The sequence below is a fragment of the Pelophylax lessonae genome (genome assembly GCF_965119305.1).
Source record: "Pelophylax lessonae genome assembly, chromosome: 4".
NCBI lineage: Eukaryota > Metazoa > Chordata > Amphibia > Anura > Ranidae > Pelophylax > Pelophylax lessonae.
In genome coordinates, this window is record NC_138771.1 from 644219566 (window position 1) to 644231886 (window position 12321).

A 12321-nucleotide genomic window follows, 5' to 3' on the forward strand; every position below is an offset into this window, starting at 1 on the left:
ACTTCCGTAAGGGTGGAAAGGATACGAAAGACCGCTCGCCAAAACGTTTGAAATTTAGGGCAAGTCCACCAGATGTGCATGTGTGTGCCTACAGCTGAGCAACCTCGGAAGCATACTGGGGGGTATGTGTGTAAGAATTTTGTAATGCGCGCTGGCACTAGGTACCAGCGCATCAGAACTTTGTAATTCGTCTCAGAGGCCACCACATTTTGTGAGGCAGCCTTCGTCGTCTGCCAAATATGTGACCAATCTGCAGGGTCAAGCGTAATTCCCAAATCCTGTTCCCATTTAACAGTGTACGGGGGAGGAGCACGATTCGGGGGGTCCGAGAGTCTGGAATAGAGCATGGAGATCAAGCCACGGGTATGTGGGTCATGAAGGCAAACGAAGGAGGTCAGGGTGGGCAAGGAAGTGCCGGTGCGAAGGCATGGAGTTAGGAAGTGTTTAATCTGTAGATAGTGGAAGATTTCAGAGTCTGGGAGCCTATGCGTGTCTTTAAGTGTTTGGAAGGTCTTGAAGGCATCAAACAGGATTAGGGAGTGGGCCCTATCTAGGCCGACCAGAGCCCTGTGGAATGAGGATGGAGAGTCCCAGGCTGGGGGAAAAGATGGGTTATTTAGAAAGGACAATAGAGGGTTGTGGGGTGACTGGAGTTTGTATTTGAATTTCAGTGTGTTCCAAAGATGAAGAGAATGGCACAAGATAGGGTTAGTTAATGAGCAACGGTCTGATGGTGCTAGCCACAACAGGTTGGCTACAGAAAGGGGATCACATTCTACCGCTTCAAGGGACACCCAAAGGGGAACTTCTTGGGTGGCATGCCACTTGGGTAACTGTGCCAATTGAGCCACTTTATAATATTTGGCAAATTGGGGAACCCTCCCTGCAGCTTGTGGAGGTAGAGGACCCTACGGGGTATCCTGGGCCTGGTTTTGCCCCAGATGAAAGAAAAGGTTCTGCGCTGGAGTTGCCGTAGGTAATAAGAGGGGACCGATATAGGCAAGACAATGAACAAGTACAGTATTTTAGGCAGCAAGGCCATTTTAGCTACAGTGATGCGGCCCAACCAGGCTATAGGTAAAGGAGCCCATGTTTCCATGAGTTTAGTGAGATGACGCAGCATGGGAGGGTAGTTGGCCGTGAAAAGTTCCAGCGGATCTGCCGTGAGCTTAATTCCCAGCTAGGGAATGTGATGAGTAGCCCAGTTAAAGGGAAGCACTGACTGCAATTGCTGGAGGAGGGGGGGCAAGGAGATGTTAAGAGCCTTCGATTTTCGGGGGTTGACGACCAGTCCAGAAATCGCAGCAAATTGTTGTAGGAAAACAAGGAGATTGGGGGTGGAGGTTAGCGGGGATGTGAGGAACAGGAGGATATCATCCGCAAATAAGCACAATTTGTGGTGATGTCCTCCTATTTCCAAGCCTCTAATATCAGGACAAGCACAAATTTTCTGGGCTAGGGGTTCAATTGCGAGGGCGAAGAGGAGAGGGGACACCCTTGTCTGGTGCCGCAGCCTATAGGGAAGGTGGAAGATCGAAATCCTGCATAACAAACATAGGCTGAGGGCGAAGAATACAGTGAGGAAATCCAGGCTAAAAAGTGGGGCCAAAAACCCCACGTGCGGAGCACAGTCTGCAGGTACTGCCAAGATAGGGTGTCAAAAGCTTTTCTAATGTCGAGGGAGACAAAGTATGTGGGGACTTTACGACGACGGGCCTGGTACACTAGGTGTATCGCTCTTCGCACGTTGTCACTAGCCTGCCGGCAGGGGACGAAACCTGTTTGGTCCCTGTGCACTAAAGATCCTACTATCTGGCTGAGGCGTGCCGCTAGGATTTTGGCCATGATCTTAACGTCAATGTTAAGAAGGGATATCGGGCGGTAATTGGCCCAGGAGGAGTCGTCAGTCTGTGGTTTAGGGATCATCGAGATAGCTGCGGTGAGGGAATCAGAACCAAAGGAGTGACCTTTGAGCACGAAGTTGTAAGCCTTGGTAAGCATAGGGGTCAGGAGGTCAGAGAAACGTTTATAATAAGAGGCTGTAAACCCATCAGGACCTGGTCTTTTATTGAGTTTAAGAGTTTTGATTGCATTACGAATTTCGAGGTCCGAGATGGGTGAGTCAAGAGTATCTCGTTGCGAAGCAGATAAGGTGGGCAAGTCGAGGTCAGAGAGGAAGTCAGAAGTTCGTGTGTCAGAGGGGGGTTGAGGAGGAGAGTAGTGCTTGGAAAGGTGTTGACGAAACGTCTCTAAGATCTTGACCGGATTGCTAGTGTGGGTTGTAGGGGAGGTTTTAAGGCGTATTGGTTTTCGGATGACAGTGGCATTGCGAAGGGACAAAGCCAAAAATGTATCAGGTTTATTGGCTTTAGTGTAAAACCTGTGGTGAGAGCGTCGCAGTTGCTTCTCAGCTGAATCAGTGAGAAAAAGATCCAGTTCCAATGCGGCCTTGTCGAGGGCAAGTCTAGTGTCTGGGGTGGGGTGTGATTGGTACTGGTCATAAACACCAGTGTAGGCTGAGTTCAGGGTGTGATAGAGATGTCGGCGTTCCTTTTTGCGGCGGGAGGCCAGGCTAATGAGAGTGCCGCGGATGACCGACTTGTGTGCTTCCCAAAGCGTAAGTGGTATAACTTCAGTGGTGTCATTATGGGCGACATAGTCCTTAAGTGCTCCGGCTATCTCCAGTCTGTGGGAAGGGTGTGTTAGGAGGGTGTCGTTCAACGACCAGGGGAAGGAGCGCTGTTTGGGTATCAGGGAGTTGAAGGTGGAGATTACTGCGTTATGGTCAGACCAGGGGATCGGGAGGATCGAGGAAGCCAAGAGAGAGGGAGAAGTCGCTATGGAGGTAAGTATATGATCAATACGCGAGGATGTCTTGTGCGGGTTGGAATAAAAAGTATACTGTCGTTTGAACGGGTTATGTTCGCGCCACGTGTCGATTAGAGAGTGGGCGTGGAGTAGTTGTTGAAAGGTGAGTCTACCTGTGGACTGCGAGGGTGTAGCTGGGGATTTGTCCAGGAAAGGATATAGGACCTGATTGGAATCTCCACAGAGAATAAGTGTGCCTTTTTTGTGCTCCGCAGTGATTTGAAGAAAGTGTGAGAGAAAGCCATGGGGGTTTACATTAGGTGCATAGTAGGAAGCTAGGGTTACCTCCGTATCCAGTAAGGTGCCAATGAGTATAAGGTACCTGCCTTCAGGGTCTGCAATGGATGAATGGAGTGTGAATGGCGCCGTTCTGTGGAAAGCTATCAAAACCCCTCTCTTCTTAACTGAGGCAAAAGCTGTAAAAAATTGAGGATAAGGGGAAGTTAGGTATTTGGGAGTATGCGAGGTTGAAAAGTGCGTCTCCTGGAGGCAAGCTACATGTACATCAAGGGAGGCCAATGAGCGAAAGGCCTTGCGCCTTTTTTGTGGAGAGTTGAGACCCTGCACATTGAGGGTCAATACATTCAAGGAGGCCATCGCATAGGTGTGGGACGGGATTCTAGATCAAGGATCAGTGGTATAACAACGGGAACCCCCCGGCGAGTGGGAGGGGAGAGGGGGGGAGGAGGGGGCGAAAGAAGGCTCAGACAAGGAAGAAAAAGGGAGGAAAGAAGAGACACTGGATGCAGCAGACATATCAGATCAGTACAAGCAAGAAATCAAAAAACACAAAATAAAAAACCAAAAACATTTTCCGTCAACGTAGAGGGGGACCGCCTACGCTGAGGGAGGTGGGCCACCACAGGAAGTCTCCCAGAGGAGGGTTCCGGTGGCGGGTAGGGGCAGCAGTGGTAGCCGACGGGTGACAGATCCGCCCGTGGGCGAGAGAAGGTGATTGAGTCTGTGTTGGTGACCAGGAGAGACTCTGGTTAATAGAAGGAGGAGCAACCGTGTGAGGGTGCAGCATGAACAGTAGGAGTGAACAAAATGCTAAGAAACATACAAGCATTTATAAGCAAGAAACTCAAAAGTAGAATCAAAATAAAAGTGTGGGGGGGGGAGAAAGGGTCCATCGTTGTCCCCATCAGGAGGGACTCTAGTAGTAAAGGAGGAAAGGGAGTTCCCGGCGGGAATATGGTTACCGTGAATACCGTCCAGACTGTGTAGTTGCTGTTAGGCTGGTCGGGCGTAGTGATGAGTCGGTGATCCGTGGTCCGGTGCCGTCTGATGAGAGATCCAGGGTCTGCCGGAAGAAGTCTGTGAAGCTGGCCTGGAAAGCAAAGTCAGTCTAGTAGATAAACAAAAAGAAAAAGGGGAATAGAAAAAAAAATTTGAAGTTAGCAGGTGTAGAACCGAGTGGCGGGAGTCACTCAAGGTAGGTGATGCGAAAGAGGCAGGGACTCATGCAGATGGGGCTCTCAGTCCATCGAGTCCATAAATGCAGGCAGGGGGGAGATGTGCCGGCTCCGCTTAGGGGTAGTGGGCGTAGTGGTGGTAGGTTTCAGAGGGGAGCGGGAAGCAGAGCGTCTGCGCTGTTGTTGAGTGGTGGGAGTCACAGGGGCTGAGGTCAGGTGCAGTTCCTGGAGGAGCTGTTGGAGGTCATCAGTGGTCTTGCAAGTGTGTTTGCGGCCCTGGTAGGTGAAGCGCAAAGAAAAGGGGAAGCCCCAGGAGTAAATGATATGGTGTTGTTGGAGAATTTGTAAAAGGGGTTTGAACGCCCTACGCTTGGTAATAGTAGCCTTGCAGAGATCATTTAAGAGCTGGTATGTGTAGCCCTTGAAATGGAGGGTATCTTTCAGCCTTGCAGCTTGAAGGAGTTGTTCCTTAGTTTGGTAAAAATGGAGCTTGTCTATGATATCCCTGGGAGGTCCCTCAGATTTGCGGGGGGCCAAAGCCCTGTGTATGCGGTCCATCTCCAGGCGTTCAATAGGGATGGAGGGGGAGAGTTCCTGGAAGAGGGCAGTCACAGTGGATTGTAAGTCCACCACAGTTTCAGGGATCCCCCGAATCCTGATATTGGAGCGTCGAGCCCTGTTCTCCTGGTCCTCCAATTGTGCTTGTAAAAGTTGGTTTTCCTCCCTGAGGGCCTCTAGCTCGTCAGAGTGGTGAGAGAAACTGACTTCAAGTTCGTCTGCCCTGAGTTCTAGGTCAGCGGTGCGCTGGCCCAGCTCTCTGATTTCTTTAGTGAGCCTGTCAGTTATCTGGTCTGAGGTGTGCTTGAGGGCCTTATGGAGGATGCGCTCAAAATTCTGCATCATAGCAGTCTCTGAGGGGCCGTATGCTGCAGCAGCCCCCTGAGTGGGTGAAAAGTCGGTGTCTGACTCACCTTCATCGGGGTGAGGTAAATTGATCCTGGGGGTCCTGGATTTGCCGGCTCCGGCGCGGGAGACAAGCGGCGGCGCCATCTTGGATGATGCCCTGACCAGGACATCACCAATATTGCGGCTCTTAATCTTTGATTTGGCGCCTCCCGAGACCATGGCGGGGTGGAGGAGGGTTGCAGGAGCCTGAGGGGTGCGATCGGTTTGCTGACTGTGCGGCTGGTTACTGTGGAGAGCGGCGGGCTGTCAGCGTTCGGAGCGGAGCTCAGTCAGACATGTCTGACTCGGCGAGTTCCGCACATGCGCCCCTCCCTGTGTCTTATTTCTACTAAGAGCCGCATACTGTACCCTAAGTTTTTTCCCCTGCCATATGAAATTTAACAACATTGTTCTTATTGTTTTAAAATATGCCGAAGGGAATGGCAATAGCTAACATTTGAAATCTGTATAGTATTTTGATTTTCAAATAAAGGTGTTATATTTATCCCTAAATATTTTAGTTTAGATTTAGCCCAAGTAAATGGTATTGCCTTCTGCAGAGCCTGCTCTTCTTTTTTATTCAGTCTGAAGTTTCGAATTTCTGATTTTATTGGGTTTATCTTAAAGTTTCAGACTCTCTTTAATTCTTTGATAATATTTGGGAGGCTTATTCTAGGATTACTAATAAAAAAATAAAAAAAATTACATTATTTGCGTATGCTGCTATTTTATGTTCTTCCTGACCAATCTTCACTCCTTTTATGTCTACGTTATTCCTTAACCAGTTCTGGACCAGAAGATTTCCCCCCTTAATGACCAGGCCCTATTTTGAGATTTGGCACTACGTTACTTTAACAGACATATGCGCGGTCGTGCAACGCTGTACCCAAATAAAATTGATTTCCTTTTTTTCCCATAACTAGAGCTTTCATTTGGTGGTATTTGATCACCTGTGCAATTTTTTTTTTTTTTTTGCGCTATAAACAAAAAAGAGTGACAATTTAGAAAAAAAAAACAATATTTTTCACATTCTGCTATATAACATTCCCCAAAAAAATTTAAAAATCAAACTTTTTTAACATTTTAGGCCAATTTGTTTTCTTCTACATATTTTTGGTAAAAAAAATTGCAATAAGCGTATTTTGATTGGTTTGCGCAAAAGTTATTGCGTCTACTAACTACGGGAAAGATTTATGTCTTTTTTTTTTTTACTAGTAATGGCGGCGATCTGTGATTTTTTTTGCGGGACTGCAACATTGCGGTGGACAGATCGGACCCCTAACTGACATTTTTGACACTTTTGGGGGTACCAGTGACATTACTACAGTAAGTGCTAAAAATATGCACTGTTACTGTAATAATGACACTGGCAGGGAAGGGGTTAACCCTGTGGGTGATCAAGGGGTTAAATGTAAGCCTAGGGGAGTGATTCTAACTGTGGGGGGGGGGTGGGCTTGTGAAATTATTACAGAGACATGTGATCCTACATAGCAGGATCACATGGTCTCTGTGATCATTGCAGGGAGAAGGACGGTCGGCTATGTTTATATCAGCTGCCCATCCTTCTCTCTCAGCGGGGAGAGATCACCGGTGTCAGGCGGCAATCGGAGCCGTCTGACACACACGCCGGCTTCCTCGCTGACGAGACTGCATGGATCCATTCTCACATCACGGATCGGGTGGACAGATTACTGGGTGGGGATGGGGAAGACCCAGCTGTCATGGTACACGTGGGTACCAATGACATAGGCAGAGGAAGATTGAGAGTCCTAAACGATTTCAGGGACTTAGGAGCTAAGTTGAGGACTAGGACCTCCGAGGTAGTATTTTCAGAAATACTACCTGTACCTCGAGCCACACCAGAGAGGCAGCAGGAGATTAGGGAAGTTAACAAGTGGCTGAGGAGCTGGTGTAGTAAGGAGGGTTTTGGGTTCCTGGAGAACTGGGCTGACTTCTCAGTCGGCCACCAGCTCTATGGTAGGGATGGATTGCACCTAAATGGGGAGGGAGCAACTGTACTGGGTGAGAAGATGGCCGAAAAGTTAGAGAGGCTATTAAACTAGGTGATGGGGGGAGGGCACAGATGTAGAATTAGCCAGTGAAAAGGAAGATCCAGAGGGCAGAAATGGGGACATTAGCGGTAGGGTGTTCGGAGCTCTTAAACCCAGGGGGGGGGGGGGGGGTATGGGGAAAAATCACAAGAGCAGCCTAAAAACATCAAATGAGGATATTTGTAACCGATCAAAATTACGAGGCTTGTATACCAATGCCAGAAGCCTGGCCAACAAGATGGGAGAGCTGGAGCTGCTGATGTTTGAGGAGGAGTTAGATTTTGTGGGGTTAACAGAGACTTGGTTTGACAGCTCTCATGACTGGATGGCGACCATTCAGGGGTATTCCCTTTATCGCAGAGATAGAGAAGGTAAAAAAGGGGTAGGGGTATGTCTGTATATTAAGAACAGTGTACAGGTAAATATGAGGGATGTTATTAATAATGGAGCTATGGACGAGGAAGAATCCCTATGGGTAGAACTTCAAAGGGAAGGCACTGTGGGGAAGGTAATATTGGGTGTATGCTATAGGCCCCCCAACCAGAGGGAGGAGGGGGTGGCGGACCTCCTTTTACATATAGGATTGGCAGCAAGGATGGGAAATGTCATTATAATGGGGGACTTTAATTATCCAGATATAGACTGGGCAGAAGGAACCGCGCATTCAGCCAAGGCTCGGCAGTTCCTAAGTGTTTTGCAGGACAATTTCATGGGTCAGATGGTGAATGCACCGACAAGAAACAATGCGGTACTTGACCTACTGATTACCAACAATACAGACCTGATCACGGATATAGAAATACGGGACAACTTAGGAAACAGTGACCATAGGTTTCAGTATTAATTACAGTAATAGGAAACACAAGGGCAATATAAGGACACTGAATTTCAAAAGAGCCAATTTCCCAAAACTGCGCTCTCTGCTAGAAAATATCAAATGGGATAGAACCCTGGGAACAAAGAACACGGAGGAAAAATGAGAGTGCTTCAAGAGCATACTAAACAAAGGGATTGGCCAGTGCATTCCAAAGGGAAATACATTTAAAAGAGCAAAACTAAACCCTGGGTGGCTAAACTCCAACATAAAAATGCATATTAATACTAAAGAAAAGGCCTTCAAAAAATACAATGCTGAGGGGTCATTGGCAGCATTCAAGCATTACAAAGAGTGTAATAAGAAATGTAAAGACGAAATCAGGGCGGCTAAAGTAGAACACGAGAGACATATAGCGGAAGAGAGTAAAAAGAACCCCAAGAAATTCTTAAAGTATATAAACAGTAAGAAAGTGAGGCCAGAACGCATTGGCCCCATAAAAGACGATAAGGGAGTTTTGGCCACAGAGGAAAGGGAAAAGGCGAAAGTGTTAAATAATTTCTTCTCTTCAGTCTTCACAAAAGAATTGGGGGGCTACACTAACCCAGCTTGTAAGGCCAAACTAAACAACACACCTCAGGAAATACCGCCATGGCAAACAGAAGATAGACTTAGAACTAAACTAGAGAAACTTAACATAAATAAATCACCGGATGGCTTGCACCCGGGGTTCCGGACCGGATGGCTTGCACCCGAGGGTTCTTAAAGAGCTCAGCCAGGTGATTGCCAGACCATTATTCTTGCTCTTTAAGGATAGTTTACAGACGGGTATGGTGCCAGCTGATTGGAAAAAAGCCAACGTGGTACCAATATTTAAAAAGGGGCCGGGATATATCCCGGGGAATTATAGGCCGGTCAGCCTAACATCAGTAGTCTGCAAGATTTTGGAGGGGATGTTAAGGGACCACATACAAGACTTTAGTAATGAAAACAGTATTATTAGTAGTAATCAGCATTAGAGTTGAGCGGACACCTGGATGTCCGTGTTCGGCGGGTTCGGCCGAACTTGAAAAAAAAGTCTGGGTCCGTGTCCCGGACTTTTTCCGAACTTTACCCGGACACCGAATCCCATTGAAGTCAATGAGGACCCGAACTTTCAGGCACTAAAATGGCTCTAAAAAACCAATGGAAAGGGCTAGAGTGCTGCAAATGGCAGCAAAATGTAGTTAAGAGCATGGCAAGTGCTCTGCAAACAAATGTGGATAGGGAAATAACTTAAAACAACAAAAAAAAACAGAAAAATAAAAAATGTTCTTCATCTGTGAAGGACGAGGCCCATATGGAGTAGGAGGGAGGTTGAGGTGGCGGTGGATGTGGCGGTGTAGGTGGAAGCGGCGGTGGAGGGGGATGAGGTAGCCAACACTGCTTTTTTTTTGTCATTTTAAATTAGGGTACACCCCAAAAGAGTGAGAAAGATCAAAAATAGAACAATGGCTGGGTAAGGTCGGTATCCATCTCTATTCTGCACAAGGTACGGAAAAGTCCTGTGGGATCCATGCCTGGTTCATTTTAATGAACGTGAGCTTGTCCACATTGTCTCTGGACAGGCCGCTGCGCTTGTCTGTGATAACGCCCCCAGCCCTGCTAAATACACGTTCAGATAATACACTGGCTGCAGGGCACGCCAGCACCTCCAAGGCGTAAAGGGCAAGCTCAAGCCATGAGCCCAATTTGTAGACCCAGAAGTTGAAGGGGGCAGACCCGTCATTCACTACATGTAATGCTGGATGCATTGGCAAACTCTTCCTCCTCCTCCTCTGCCTTGGCCTTGTGCTTCTAATGTGGCCCCGCTGTCAGGTGGGAATGGCAGCAGCATAGCGTCTACCAGCGTGCGCTTGTACTCCCGCATCTTGCGATCACGCTCCAGTGAGTGAATTAAGGATGGTACGTTGTCCTTGTAATGGGGATCCAGCAGCATGGCCACCCAGTAATCAGCACAAGTTAGAATGTGGGCAACTCGGTGGTCGTTGTGGAGACACTGCAGCATGTAATCGCTCATGTGTGCCAGGCTGCCCAGAGACAACGAAAGGCTGTCCTCTGTGGGAGGTGTATCATCTGTGTCCTCTGTATCCCCCCAGCCACGCACCAGTGATGGCCATGAGCTGGCCTGGGTGCCACCCTGCTGTGAACATGGTTCCATCTCCTCCTCCATCTCCTCCTCCTCATCCTCAAGAACTGTGCCCCTGCTGGACAATTGTGTACCTGGCGTTTGTGGGTGCAGGAACCCACCCTCGGAGCCACTTGTGAATGAAAGCCTTGGAAATGATCCCTCTTCCTCCTCCTCCTCCTCCTGTGCCACATCTTCCTCCATCATCGCCCGAATCGTTTTTTGAAGGAGGCATAGAAGTGGGATAGTTAAGCTGACAACGGCGTCATCGGCACTGGCCATGTTGGTGGAGTACTCAAAACAGCGCGACAAGGCACACAGGTCTCGCATGGAGGCCCAGCTATTGGTGGTGAAGTGGTGATGTTCCACAGAGCGACTCACGCGTGCGTGCTGCAGCTGAAACTCCACTATGGCCTGCTGCTGCTCGCACAGTCTTTCCAGCATGGATTTCCACCTTGTGGGCACGTCACATATGAGGCGGTGAGCGGGAAGGCCGAAGTTACGCTGCAGCGCTGACAGGCGAGCAGCAGCAGGATGAGAATGCCGAAAGTGCGCACAGACGGCCCGCACTTTCTGCAGCAGCTCTGACATATCGGGGTAATTTTTAAGGAACCTCTGCACCACCAAATTCAGCACATGCGCCAGGCAAGGGATGTGCGTCAAACCGGCTAGGCCCAGAGCTGCTATGAGATTTCGCCCGTTATCGCACACCCCCAGGCGGGGCTTGAGGCTCGCTGGCAGCAACCTCTCATCGGTCTGCTGTTCCATGCTCCTCCACAACTCCTGCGCGGTGTGTGGTTTTTTCCCCCAAACAGGCAAGTTTTAAAACTGCCTGCTGTCGTTTACCCCTGGCTGTGCTGAAGTTGGTGGTGAAGGTGTTACGCTGACGGAAAGAGGAGGCGGTAGAGGATGAGGAGGCGGAGTAGGAGGAGTTAGGAACAGGAGGCAAACTGAAGTGCCCTGCAATCCTCGGTGGTGGAAGGACATGAGCCAAATTGCTATCCGCCTCAGGCCCATCCGCCACTGCATTTACCCAGTGTGCCGTTAGGGAGATATAACGCCCCTGACCGTGCTTACTGGTCCACGTATAGGTAGTTAGGTGGATCTTGCCACAGATGGCGTTGCGCAGTGCACACCTGATTTTTTCCCCCACTTGGTTGTGCAGGGAAGGGATGGCTTGCCTGGAAAAGTAGTGGCGGCTGGGCACGACGTACTGTGGGACAGCCACCGACATAAGGCTTTTAAAACTCCACCAGACGGAATGACAGCATTTCAAAGGCCACAAATTTTGAAATGCTGGCATTCAGGGCCAGGGATCGCGGGTTGGTAGGGGGGTACTTCCTCTTCCTCTGAAGTGTTTGGGAGATGGAAAGCTGAACGCTTCCACGGGACATTGTGGAGATGGTTGGTGACCCAGGTGGTGGTGTTGCTGACAGATCCTCTGTTTGCGGGGTGGCAGGTGCCGGTATCACTACAGAGGTGGATGAAGAGGCCGAGACTGCAGCAGAAGAGGAAGCAGGAGGAGCCAGAGACCTTTCTTGGTTTTGAAGGTGTCTACTCCACTGCAGCTCGTGCTTTGCACTTAGATGCCTGATCATGCAGGTTGTGCTCAGGTTGAGAAGGTTTATGCCTCGCTTCAGGCTCTGATTGCACAGGGTGCAAACCACTCTACTCCAAACTACTCAGGTCACCTGCATGACCTTCATTCCATGTGGGGTCGAGGACCTCATCGTCCTCCACATCATCTTCCATCCAGTCTTCACCCCTGCCCTCTTCTTCGGTCTCCACAATTCTGAGTGCCGCATCAGTTGGCACCTGCGTTTCGTCATCATCGGAGACGTGCTGCGATGGTCCTTCCATGTACTCATCTTGAGAAATAAGTGGTTGGGCATCGCTGCACTCAATCTCTTCCACTTCTGGGGCAGGGCTAGGTGGATGGCCCTGGGAAACCCTGCTGACAGAGTCATCAAAAAGAAGAAGAGACTGCTGCATGACTTGGGGCTCAGACTGCTTGCCTGATTTGCAAGGGGGTGAGGTGAAAGACGGTTGGACAACAGCTGC